The 12,444-nt window shown below is 38.2% G+C and overlaps 1 long non-coding RNA gene and 1 pseudogene across 2 annotated transcripts in view; both read right to left on the bottom strand.

The window, feature by feature from the left end:
* The window catches only part of LOC107126526 (uncharacterized), a 444,698-nt gene that overhangs the window by 12,477 nt on the left and 419,777 nt on the right, over window positions 1–12,444 (bottom strand). The gene's annotated exons all lie outside the window — the stretch shown is intronic.
* LOC102123275 (immunoglobulin heavy variable 3-74-like) lies at window positions 4,824–5,448 on the bottom strand (annotated as a pseudogene). The gene is made up of 2 exons (XR_010587776.1): window positions 5,326–5,448; window positions 4,824–5,223 (listed from the first exon to the last, which is right to left on the bottom strand). The product of XR_010587776.1 is annotated as an immunoglobulin heavy variable 3-74-like (transcript).

The raw sequence follows: 12,444 nt of genomic DNA on the forward strand, positions 1-12,444 counted from the left end.
TCTTTCTGTTTGAGTCAGGAAGTTTAGCTTAAAGGCTTACAATAAAAGTGTTTCCAAATCATATGAGTTGTTTAGTTCAAATCATTTTCTCTTGAAGGTACTTTTGATTCATGGCAAGAATTTATATTGAAACAAAATGTATATAAAAGTCAGCATGAACTTCTCTAAGTGGTTGAGATATCATCAAGTTTATCACAGACAAAAATTGTAGTATAAAACAAACACAAAATGTTACTATTTTAAATTTGATCTATGTTATGTAAAATATAAAGAGAAATTTTGTGATTATTTTTCTAACTTATGAAGCTAGCAAAATTATTAAAAATCAGGTAAGTTAGAGTGTGGTTAGTCTTCCACTTATAAGTTATTTGAGTATAAAATTATGCTCAAATGCTGAACTAAGATACAAATGTCATATTGAGTAATCACTCATGTACTTCTGTATTAATTTACTTTCTTAAAAAACTTGTATCCCATACTATAAAACAAAAAAATTTTTAAATTTATTCTAACTATATAGCATAATTTAATGGATCAATGTGGCAAACTCAATATATTTCAGGCACAAACAAAAATATTTAATGGGCAGGTTTTTTCATTTAAAATACATTATATTAATTGTCAAAACAATAAATTCGCTGAGTGATTTCATAGCTTCACATTTACTTTTCTGCTGCAGTCAAAGCCAAAAGGCTATAATTTCCTCAAACTTTGAAAAGCACCACGAATCTTTAACAACAGGAGTAATAGGGCTTGGAAAGAAATATTTATTGATTGATCCCAGGGGAACTTGTGTGGGGTTTTTTTTTTTGAGACGGAGTCTCGCTCTGTTGCCCTGGCTGTTCAAGCAATTTTCCTGCCTCAGCCTCCTGAGTAGCTGGGATTACAGGTGCACACCACAAGACCCAGCTAATTTTTGTATTTTTAGTAGAGACAGGGTTTCACCATATTGGTCGGGCTGGTCTTGAACTCCTGACCTTGTGATCCACTCTCCTCAGCCTCCCAAAGTGCTGGGATTACAGGCGTGAGCCAGCGCGCCCAGCCCCTGCTACTTTTAATTCATATAAAAATATAATTTTATCTCTATTTCATTTCACACAGAGAAAGCAATTCTAAATGTGTTAAAAACTCATGAAAACAAAAAAAAAATGATGAAACATTGCAGGTTGTATGTTTATGATTAGTATGAAAAAGGAAATCCTAGGAATAAAAAATCATGAGGTTTTAATTAAAAGATTGATATGTCTCACTAAGAATTCATCAGTATTTACTATGCAGAAAACGGAAAGGCTACCAACTAGAAAAAAATATATATATATATGTATATATAAACAGTGTTAAAAGTTTTAATAAAAATATATATAAAGAACTCTTTTAAATAAGCAACCAATGACATAGAAAATAAGTGGGCAAAATTTTTAAATAGTCATTTTATGGAAGAGGAAATCTGAATAGCCAACAACCTCCTGGAAACTATACTGAAAACATCAACAATGCAGAAAATGAAAATCAAAAATCAATAAATTACATACTCCAGTCAAACAAATGTTTAAGTTCTGGTTAGTTCAAATGTTGGTAAAGATTACCATAATGGAAATTTCATACATTGCTGGAAAAAAATGTAAATTTTATAAACCCATTAAAAGCAATTAAAAATTTTTAAAATATCTAAACATAATGCATAGGAAGCAAACTAGTACACAAATGAATGTAAAGGTACTTGAATAATAAAGTTCACAACAGAAATGTTTATTACAGCAATAAATGGAATCAACCCAAGTGTTTCACAACAAGGAATGAAAAAATTTTTGCTACCTATTATTTATATATATAATTCCATTTAAATAATATTCAAAGATATATAAAGCTCAATAGCATTTTGTTTAAGGTTACATATTTATGTGTAATACATCTAAAAGCAATTGAAAAATGAGCATAAAAGTTAGCAAAATTACTTCTTCCTGAGTACACAGAGAGTGAGATAGGATCAGATGCACAGTTGGTTTAAAATCTTCACTTTTTTCTGTGTGGGTGTGTGTTTGTGGGAGGGTGTATTCATCTGTATTAATTTTATTGTTGTATTTTATCCAGTATTAATCATGAAATATCTTTGGTATATATTTAATATTTAAATAAAAACAAAACCTTCCAAATTAAAAAACTTTATTAAAAAGACATTATAGCACATAGCAACACAACATGATCATCATATCTATATTTGTACTTTAAAATGTTTATTTATTATAAGCCTTTTTAGACACACCAAACTTGGACGACTACTATTATTTCACTTGGATTTCTTGCAACAAGGGATTATGTCAAATTTGATGAACTAAATAAACAAACCACTTAAATGAAACTTTGTGGTCAATTTAGAATATTCTAGTCTTTCTGATGTCTCGCTTTTAGAAAAACTGGATGTATGCTTACAAAGAATTAAGAATTTTAGTTTGGAATAAACACAAAAATCAACTCTAAATGGGTTAAATAGTTAAACGTGTGGCTTGCAATTGTAAAATTTCCCCCACCCAGAAAAAAATACTAAGAATGATTTCCTATATTTCAAATTAAAGGCACAGACAACAAAAGCAGAATTGAACAAGTGGAACTACAACACAACAAAAAGAGTCTGCAAAACGTGGAAATAATTCCAACCTACAGAATGGGAGAATATAATTACAAGCCAGGCATATAAAGGGATTATATCCAAAATACACACACAACTACAACTCATTAGCAAAATCATAATTGCCTGATTGTAAAGTGGTCAGTTTTACACCATAAAAATTTAAGAATATAGATGTCATTTTAGAGATTCTTCCCTCTGGGTAATGGTAAGTTTGATGGTACACTTGGTTAGGGTAGACTATGTAGTTATTCCATCCAATATTAATATGTGTGGTGTTAGCCAGTTGCAGTGGTGCATGCCTGTAATCCCAGCACTTTGGGAGGCTGAGGCGGGTGGATCATCCGAGGTCAGGAGTTTGAGACCAGCCTCACCAATATGGTGATACCCGGTCTCTGCTAAAAACGCAAAAATTAGCCAGATGTGGTAGCGTGCGCCCGTAGTCCCAGCTACTGGGGAGGCTGATACAGAAGAATTGCTTGAACCCGGGAGGCAGAGGTTATAGTGAGCCGAGACGATGCCACTGTACTCCAGCCTGGGTGACAGAGTGAGACTCCATGTTAAATATATATCATATATATACACACACACACACACACACGTATATATATATCTTGTTGTGAATTTGCTTAATAGATGCTATTAGACTTGTCATCAGCTGACTCTAGGTTAAGTAGATTATCATTGATAAAATGGGTGGGCCTGATTCCATCAGAGCAGAACTGGAGAAAATGAAATTCCATGGTGATTCAGCAGCTTCATCTCTCTCTGGGACTTCCAGCCTGCACTTATTGAGGGATCACTTAGGGAAATTGGATATTCCTAGCCATGTCTAAAAAATGTCATCCTCTACATCTCACAGAAATGTGGCATGTCCATCTGTAGCTTGTCAACTGAATAACAGGCAGAAAGAGACTCTAAAATATAATATAATAATATGATATTAAAATATAATATATTATTAAAATATAATATAATAATATATTATGAAAATATAATAATATTTATTCTAGGATGTGTATTGCAATTGAAATATGTATGGGTGCATTCAGGTTGGCATGGAAAGAAAAAAAGGAAAAATGAGGAGTATTACATCAGTTGTTTTGAGACAATTATCCTGGGGTAGAAGGATCAGTAACAGGGGTGACATCGGTATAAGGTTGTACAGGCAGTTTGATGGGCAGATATTCTTGGAGAAGTAATTATTTTATGGTTGTGTTGGCCTCGGTGCAAAGTTGTGGTTGTGCAGAGTCTATTTATAATAGTTCTTGTTACCACGAATATGGGTGTTAGAACCTCCTTCATGGCCTTTCCCAGCTTCATCACCTTCCCCAGCTTCATAAGTGGCTCCATTTTGATTCCGATAAATTTTACAACCTCTTTCTAACACTACTTCTGAAGCAGATGAGTCCGATAGTTTGCACAGAACAGGGTTAATTCCACATCCACATCCCATTTTGATCAAATACGTGTATCCCTTTCACTATTAACGACCAGTTGCATTCCCAGATGAGTCTACACACAACACAGTGGAGGGTCCTGAGAAAATGGGGAGAGAAGGAAGTTCCATCAGCCTCACCCACGTGGCTGCAGGAGACACAGCCTGAGCCTCACCTGAGCTCCAAGAAAATGCCTTGAGCCCTGGAATGTAGACCATGGAGACCATCTTTTTCTTTTTCAGAAAGCAGGAAAATAAAATTTAAAAGGAAGAACAAACACTACAAAGAAAGAACGAAGTCTGTGAGCAAAAGCAGCACCAGGTCAGTCTGATACTGACTGGCTTTAGTGTCAGGAGAAGGGTCAGACGAGAAATCTGTGAGCTTCTACATGACACTGACCCTGGCCCAGCCTCTCTATTGACTGCGATCAGAATCCCAAAGACTGTTCTAGTCCAGGAATCTCCCTGAGGTTTCTGTCCTGGGTCTGATTGGAGAAATCTCCCCAGGCACCCCTGAGCTTCCTCAGGACTCTGATCCTGGTGAGGACTTTTCATCTCTGTAAACAACAATCTGCATTTTGTGCATATGAAAATAGGTTATCATAATAAATAGTCGTTTAAAAAATATGTAGAGATGACATTACTAAGCACAGAGTTCTAAACTTAGAGACGTTCACTAGAGAAACTGTAAAAAGATGACGTCCCACATCCTGACAGGAAATCAGCCTCAGTGTGCACCGGCTTCCGGGTTGACTCTGATCAGTGGGTCCCGAGCGCCCCCTGCCGCTGATTTCCCCGGCGTTCCTGCAGGGAGGTTTGTGTCTGGGCTCACACTGACCTCCCCTCACTGTGTCTCTCGCACAGTAATAGACAGCCGTGTCCTCAGCTCTCAGGCTGTCCATTTGAAAATACAGTGTGTTCTTAGCGTTCTCTCTGGAGATGGTGAATCTGCCCTTCACGGAGTCTGCGTACCATGTGCTACCACCACCATTACTAATACGTGAGACCCACTCCAGCCCCTTCCCTGAAGCCTGGCGGACCCAGTGCATGTAGTAGTCACTGAAGGTGAATCCAGAGGCTGCGCAGGAGAGTCTCAGGGACCCCCCAGGCTTTGCCAGGCCGCCCCCAGACTCCACCAGCTGCACCTCACACTGGACACCTGCAAACAAAAAGACACCAAGGTCAGAAACGCCAAACATATCCACTGTTCCTCTCACTCATGTCTCCTCACGCACAGTATTTCTACTTCACTCTCAATTACCTTTCAAAAGAGCAACAAGGAAAACCCAGCTCAGCACAAACTCCATGGTGTGTTCTGTGTTTAGTGCTGATCGCCGAACAGAAACACCTGGGAATTCTGGGGCTGGGCTCCTCTCCCAGAGCTGCAGGGTCAAGGCTGGGCTGCTTTTCACCAGAAGAGGGAGGGACCTATTTGCATGTCTCTTGCTATATAGCAAGCTCTGGGGTGGGGCGGCTGAGGAGAGGGCAGTGCTCAGAGCAGAGGAGAGTGTCCCGGAAAACACTGGAGTCAATTCTATCTCTCAGGAAATATAACTTCAGATTATGTGATTGTGCCTTGATAATCATTTAGTATTCATCGTCTTATTTAATTTTTACATACTTGTAGAATGTACTTAATGCAAGTGTGAATGTCACATTTTTAGAGAAGATGATTACATGCAGAACAGAGCAGTTGTGCAATGTGTCCAATATCACACATCTGGACAGAGTTAGCCCTATTATCTGTGCCTGTGACTCTAAACGCTGGAGGAGTCGGCTCCCCTGAGACAGCTCCAGGGTGGTGTGGGACATGCCTAGAGGGGTTTTCAGGATGTCCCACCTGTCATAACAACTTTATGGAATTTTGCCATTTGTAGCGTTTACCTGAAATATACAATCAGTGTTCACATGCGTGTATTGTCAGGAGTCCGTGATTATTCAGGTGTCAATATTTATCTCTTTCTTGCTTTTTCTCAGCCAATATATTCATTTTTGTTACTGTTTTATTAAAATCAATTAATAATGAAAACAAATTGATAGTGCAGCATTTGGGAAATGTTGACATATATGTGCAGTCATTGAATCAGCACTTCAATCGTGCTGTTAGCAATTAAATTGAACCTATTTTTTTCTCTCACTTCTCTGTAATTTCATTTCATCATGTTTTACTCTTACCACCCTTTTCCTCAGAAAATTCAGATCTTCTTCATGTTAATTTACAATAGTTGCATCTTCTACAATTCATACAAATAAAATCACTTGAGATTTTCTGTGAATTCTTCAGCTTCCTTCACTCACCACAATTATTTTATAATATCCTCATGTTCTTATGTGAATGAGGCATGCCTTGATTTCAACGGTTCATCGCATTCTTGTACATTAATATTTCTCAAATTGTTTGACAATGCACCAAATAATGGATGCCTAATATGTTGTCTCAGTTTCTGAATTTTATTTAGAAATTAGATACTAAGCATTATAATGTAAAAATTGAGAAAATAATCATTTTCTGACCTTGTTAACAAAAACCATGAATAACTACAAAAAATAAACCCTTCAACATATCTGAATTGATGTCACAGAGAAAACAAATCCCTGTATTCTGAGAAAATAGGGGCCTGCAGTGAGAACTAGGGTCCACTTATTAGAGTAACTGGGGCAGATGCCACTCACTGCATCATATTGAAGAAGGAAAAAGCTAACCTGGAAATGTTTCATGAGTTTTGAGGACATGTGTGCTAATGGTGTGTGAATGTGAAACTCCTGGTACTTGCAGGCTTTTCCTACAGAATTGGGGAAATCCCCAGACAACTCACCCACCTGCTGTCCTGTGCTGTGGACTGGGGAGGAAGAACAGCAGCTCCATTCCATGTTGAATCCCCCTTCACTATATGTGGGAGACATTTATTAAATTTTGTGTCCTGTGGGCGCTGGTAGAATCAACTAGAACACAAGGAAACAGAGGACACCAAGGAAACTCTACCGAGAAACACCTCCCATCTCTTTCCTGCAGAATGAAATCCTGAATCTGTGGGGTAAGAACAGTGGGTCAGAAGCTGAGGACGCTGATGAAAATCCACTGTGGCTGGGAAGAGACACTCTGACACTGGGGAAGGGAAGGAACAGAAACCCTTGTAAGGCCATGCTTCAGAGCCAGTCACACCACCCATAGCTAAGAAGGAGCCTTAGTCAGAAGGTTGGAGAATGTGCCCCTGTGTCCAAGCCCCTTCACCACACAAACAATCACCAAGTAAAAGTGTCAGCAGGATGCACCTGTCACAGCTGAAAGAGGCTGTCTCTGGGGAGAATGAAATGTGAAAACCCAAAGCCAAACAGGGACACAGAAGCAGGTATCATTGGAGTAACTTGAAGCTCTTGTGAACAGGAGAAGCTGACTTCAACTCTGACAGCTGTGGCAACCATACACTTGAAATCCAACCCTGAGTAGATTCACAGAAATGTGGCTAATAAAGGCCAGCAGAATGTAATATGTGATCATCTCCTGGAAAAAACAATAAATGTAAGAAAATAAATTACAAGCGAAATGCAAACTGAAATTATACATGCATTTCATTTTTATAAAAATGTGAAAGCAAATAAAATTATGTCATTAAAAAAGATCCTGAGACAATTTGTCAGCAGATTCATGTTTCAGGGCACATGTTAGCAAAGTTTCTCTGCGAGTAGCCACGTGATATGCACTCAAAACATAGATCTATACAAAGAAATTAAGATTGTAAAAAAGGGAAAATCGAGAGGAAGTGCAGTTATTATCTTTGTAATTGCTATAACATATAACTATATAAAGCAATAAAATATATATTATATTTTATATGTAAGTGCCAACTGAGGATAAACAAGAATGACTGGGGAGAAGGAGGAATTCAAAGCACACTCCGTACTTCACATCAAGGCCATCACAGTATCTGCATTAGAATCTAATTATACACAATTCTTATTGTAAACCCTATGGCAACCAATACCATATTTATAAAAAATGAATTAAATAATCTGTTAATAGAGAAATAAACATCATTATAAACTACAAATTTAAACAAAAAATAACAGAAAAATTAATATTACTTTTAAAATAGAATTTATTATAGTTGATTTGATAAAACAAGACCCAACTATTAGCTTTGTACAAGAAAGTTATCCTACATATTCACAAATAGAAAAGATAAAGATGGGAAAGCACAGATTATGAAAACATAAACCAAAAGAAAGCTATAGTAGCTGTGTAAATTTCAGACAAAGTAGACATCAAAAAACACTTTTAGGACGTAACAGGTATTACATAGGATAAAGTTACCAGTTTTTTTGAAAGACACCAAAAAAGACTTAACAAATGTATAATAGATGAAGAATACACCATTCGTTGTGATTTACAGAACAAACATGATAAAGAAGTAAAGATGTCAGTTGGACCATGCACGTAAGAGTGTCCTGGGGACTGTGAACCTTCTTTGTAGTCATGGAGGGCACCACTGAGAACTTCCTCTTGAATTTCTCCCTGCAGCTGCCCACACCAATCCTGATCCTGAGGCCTGCTGGATCAGGCTGATGCTGCAGTCAGTGAAGGTGAATCCAGAGTGTTTGCAGGAGAGACTCACAGAACCCCTGGCTGTACCATTATTCCCACTGTCTCCTTCAGAGAACTTCACACAGGGCTTCTGCAAACACAGAGGGAACAGACTGAGAACAGCCCCATCTGGATCAACCAAAACTGAGCCTGATCCACAAGGGCCCTAATATTAAGAGTGATTAGAAGGAAAGCCCAGATCAGCACAGTCCCCATGGTGTGGACACAGAGGAAGGTGCAGGTGTGGGGTAGCTCTTCACCAGGCCACTAGAGACAGGGGATGAGCTGCTCCTCATGAGCGTGGGAATGACCACATTTCCATGTCTCCTCCCTGTGGACATAAGTTTGCTACTCAGCAGTTGTCATTCCCCCTCTGCCTTTGGATTTCAAGGAGGGCAGGTCAAGGGATTCCTGGGACTGGATGCTCAGAGTTAATCTGCAAACTACACTTTCTTGTTCCCTGATGAGGGCCCTTTTCAGGTGTCTTTATAGAGTGAATGTTTATTAACAAAATAACCCAGTAAATACACTAAAATAAACTTTTCCAGAGGAGTCATATGTCTGCCTGTAGTCTCTGCATGTAGAACTATAAACCACTGCTTTTAACAAGAAGGCAATGTCTTCAGTTAGAATTAAAAATAAAATGCAGACCTACCCATTTTTAGGGCTGGAGTCCATACTGCTTGTATTCTGAGCTAATTTTGCCACACAGCAGTTCAGCATCAGACAGGCATGCTTATGTGAAGGAGTCATTGTGGGGACATTTGTGGTTTTCTGAGGGAAGAGTCCACAAAGCAACGCGTGTGCTTGTCTGAGGGAGGAGTACGCGCAGGGACAGATGTGGGCACATATCTAAAAGTAATTGCCCATTTAGGGACAGTGTGAGCTAGTCTGAACTGGAGTTTGGGGAAAACTTCTCAGTTAAGGGAAGATGAGAATCCTCTGGGTGACCTGCTTGTCAGGAAGGAAACTGACTCACATGGGAGCCTGCTGAAAGAAAGGTATCTCGTGAAGGGAAACAACTTATATGCAAATGGGGAAAGTTAGCTTATTCTTTATTGCCTGCATCTCATGCCATCGCTGCCCACACTGCGTAAAGTTGCCAGAGACTTCTATACAGTCTGCATTTCATTTTGGAGTTCATGACAAGCTACATACTTTTTTAAAGTTGTATATATTTAGGTTCACACTTGGTGTCATTAAATTCTAAGTGTTGACAAATTAAGTGTGTCATGTGTCCAAAATTGCATATGATTTAAAATAAGTATCACCACCCTTAATCAGTGCTCAATTCACTTACGTGATACCCTCTTTCTAAATTCCTGGAAAATCTTCATATGCTTACTTTATCTGTAAGTTGGTTTTATGAAATTTTAAATAAAATTATATAGTGTATTTGAAATAACTACACTTTGAAAGGTGACACACACAATCTCTCACCTAAATAACGTTGGTAATTAGGGGATTCTGTAAGTCTAAACTGTAATGAAACTGCGTAGAAGCACCGTGCTTTAGTAGATAAACATGCTTCCAAACAAGTACAGCTTAAATCTGATACCGCTGTGCATGTGACCTGAGATTGTGCAACTAAATAATTCAATGACATGTGATGGAGTGGAATTCTTCATATTGGAGTGGATGGTTATGAGCAGGCAAGGAAGAAAAGTTAAAAGTCTATATGTGGTATTACAGTAATGTAAGTATATCGGTGTGTTCTCATGTTTAATGCAATATAGGTACAGAAGATTAGATATATAAATAGTTTCCATGTGCCCATAAACGTTGGTTAATATTCAAATGCTACTGTTAGCTTAGAGTCCCTAGAATCCCTGACACCACATTAACAGTACACACACCCAACATCATAATGTTGTACTTTAATAAAATTCTTCAAACCAGAGGCCAGAAATCCTTGGAGAAATGGCTGATTCTATGTATGGAAAATATAATACAGGAAAATGAGTTTAGAATTTCTTGTAATACTAGGAAATGGGGAAATGTTAAGAAACAAAAGGATGAGTTGTATCATAAAGATACAGAGTGCAAAGTAAATGAGCTCACACCCTCTAAATTAAAGTCTGGTTACTTGAGCAATAAAATGAATAATGTAGCATGGATCTACACCAGAGTATGAAGTAAACATCCCTGAACAATTTCTGAAATTACTAGGTAATTAAATCAAGGAAAAATAGAAAGAAGGACACATCTCCCTTATAGAATAATCCAAATGACTTAAGTTGGTAGTCCTCTCATCAAGTGAGTGAAGTTTAAATACTCATTAGTTAATTGTGGCATGAGATTAGAGAATGGAAAATATTTTCAGTGTTAGTGGATTTTATTCTGAGTTTTCAGACATGATGTAAAAACATGATTCAAGAAATAATAAAACTTTACATGTTATTTTATCCAAATTTACACACACATGCACACACACAGACACAGAGATAAATATAAATGTTTCTGCAGTATACACTGATGAGGGAGTGAAAAGACAACCACAGACTTGGAGAACACATTTGCAAATCACGTATTTGGTAAATGGCATTTTTTAAACTTGGTAAATAATTTTTATCTGTAATTTTGTATTTTAGATGCAGAGGAAGCCACAGACCTGAAGAAAAGCAATCCTTGACCTCCATCTGCACCTGTCCCAGGGCTGCCCCTGTCTCATTTAGGTGCTGAGTTTCCCCTTCAGCCCAGCCTCCTCACCTCTCTGCAGGAAATTTTGTCTTGTCTCACACTGACTTCCCGTCACTTGGTTTCTTAAATACAGTGATACACGGCCATTTACTCTCATAGCAAGTTCTCGATATTGTATCTGGATACAGTGAGTCTACCCTTCAGAGAGTGTGCATAGCATATCTGACTTCCATTATATTTTATATCTACTACTCAATTCAGCTCCTTTCCTGGAACCTGGTGGACTCACCTCATTCAGTAGTTACTGAAGGTGAATCCAGAGGCTGCATAGGAGAGTTGCAAGAACTTCCCAGGCTATGACAGGTGGGACACATACACCATGAACTACTAAGTAGCCATAAACAGGAATGAGATCATGTCCTTTGCAGAGACATAGATGGAGCTGGAGACCATTATTCTCAGCAAACTAACACAGGAACAGAAAACCAAATACTACATGTTCTCACTTATAAGTGGGAGCTAAATGATGAGAACACATGGACACAGAGGGAAACAACACACACTGGGGCCTCTTGGAGGCTGGAGGGTGGGAGGAGAAAGAGAATGAGGAAAAATAACTAAAAATTACTAATAAGCACTGAGATTAATACTGGGTGTAGTAGTTTGTTTTCACACAGCTCATAAAGACATACCTGAGACTGGAAAATTTATACAGAATAAAAGGTTTAATGAAATCACAGTTCCACATGGCTGGGGAGGCCTCACAATCATGGCAGAGGTCTAGGATGAGCAAGTCATTTTTTCATGGATGGCAGCAGGCAAACAGAGAGCATGTGCTGGGAAATGTCCCCTTATAAAACCATCAGTTTTCGTGAGACTTATTTACCATGATGAGCACAGCAAGGGAAAGACCTGCCCCCATGGTTAAATTACCTCCCACTGGGTCCCTCCCACAATGTGTCAGAATTCAAGATGAGATTTTGGTGGGGACACAGCTAAACCATATCATTATGTCCCTGGCCCCTCCAAAATCTCAAGTCCTCATATTTCAGAACCAATCATGCCTTCCCAACAGTTCCCCTAAAGTTTTAACTCATTTCAGTGTTAACTCGAAAGTCCACAGTTCAAAGTCTCATCTGAAACATGACAAGTCTCTTC

Source organism: Macaca fascicularis, chromosome 7 (genome assembly GCF_037993035.2).
Source record: "Macaca fascicularis isolate 582-1 chromosome 7, T2T-MFA8v1.1".
NCBI classification, from domain to species: Eukaryota; Metazoa; Chordata; class Mammalia; order Primates; family Cercopithecidae; genus Macaca; species Macaca fascicularis.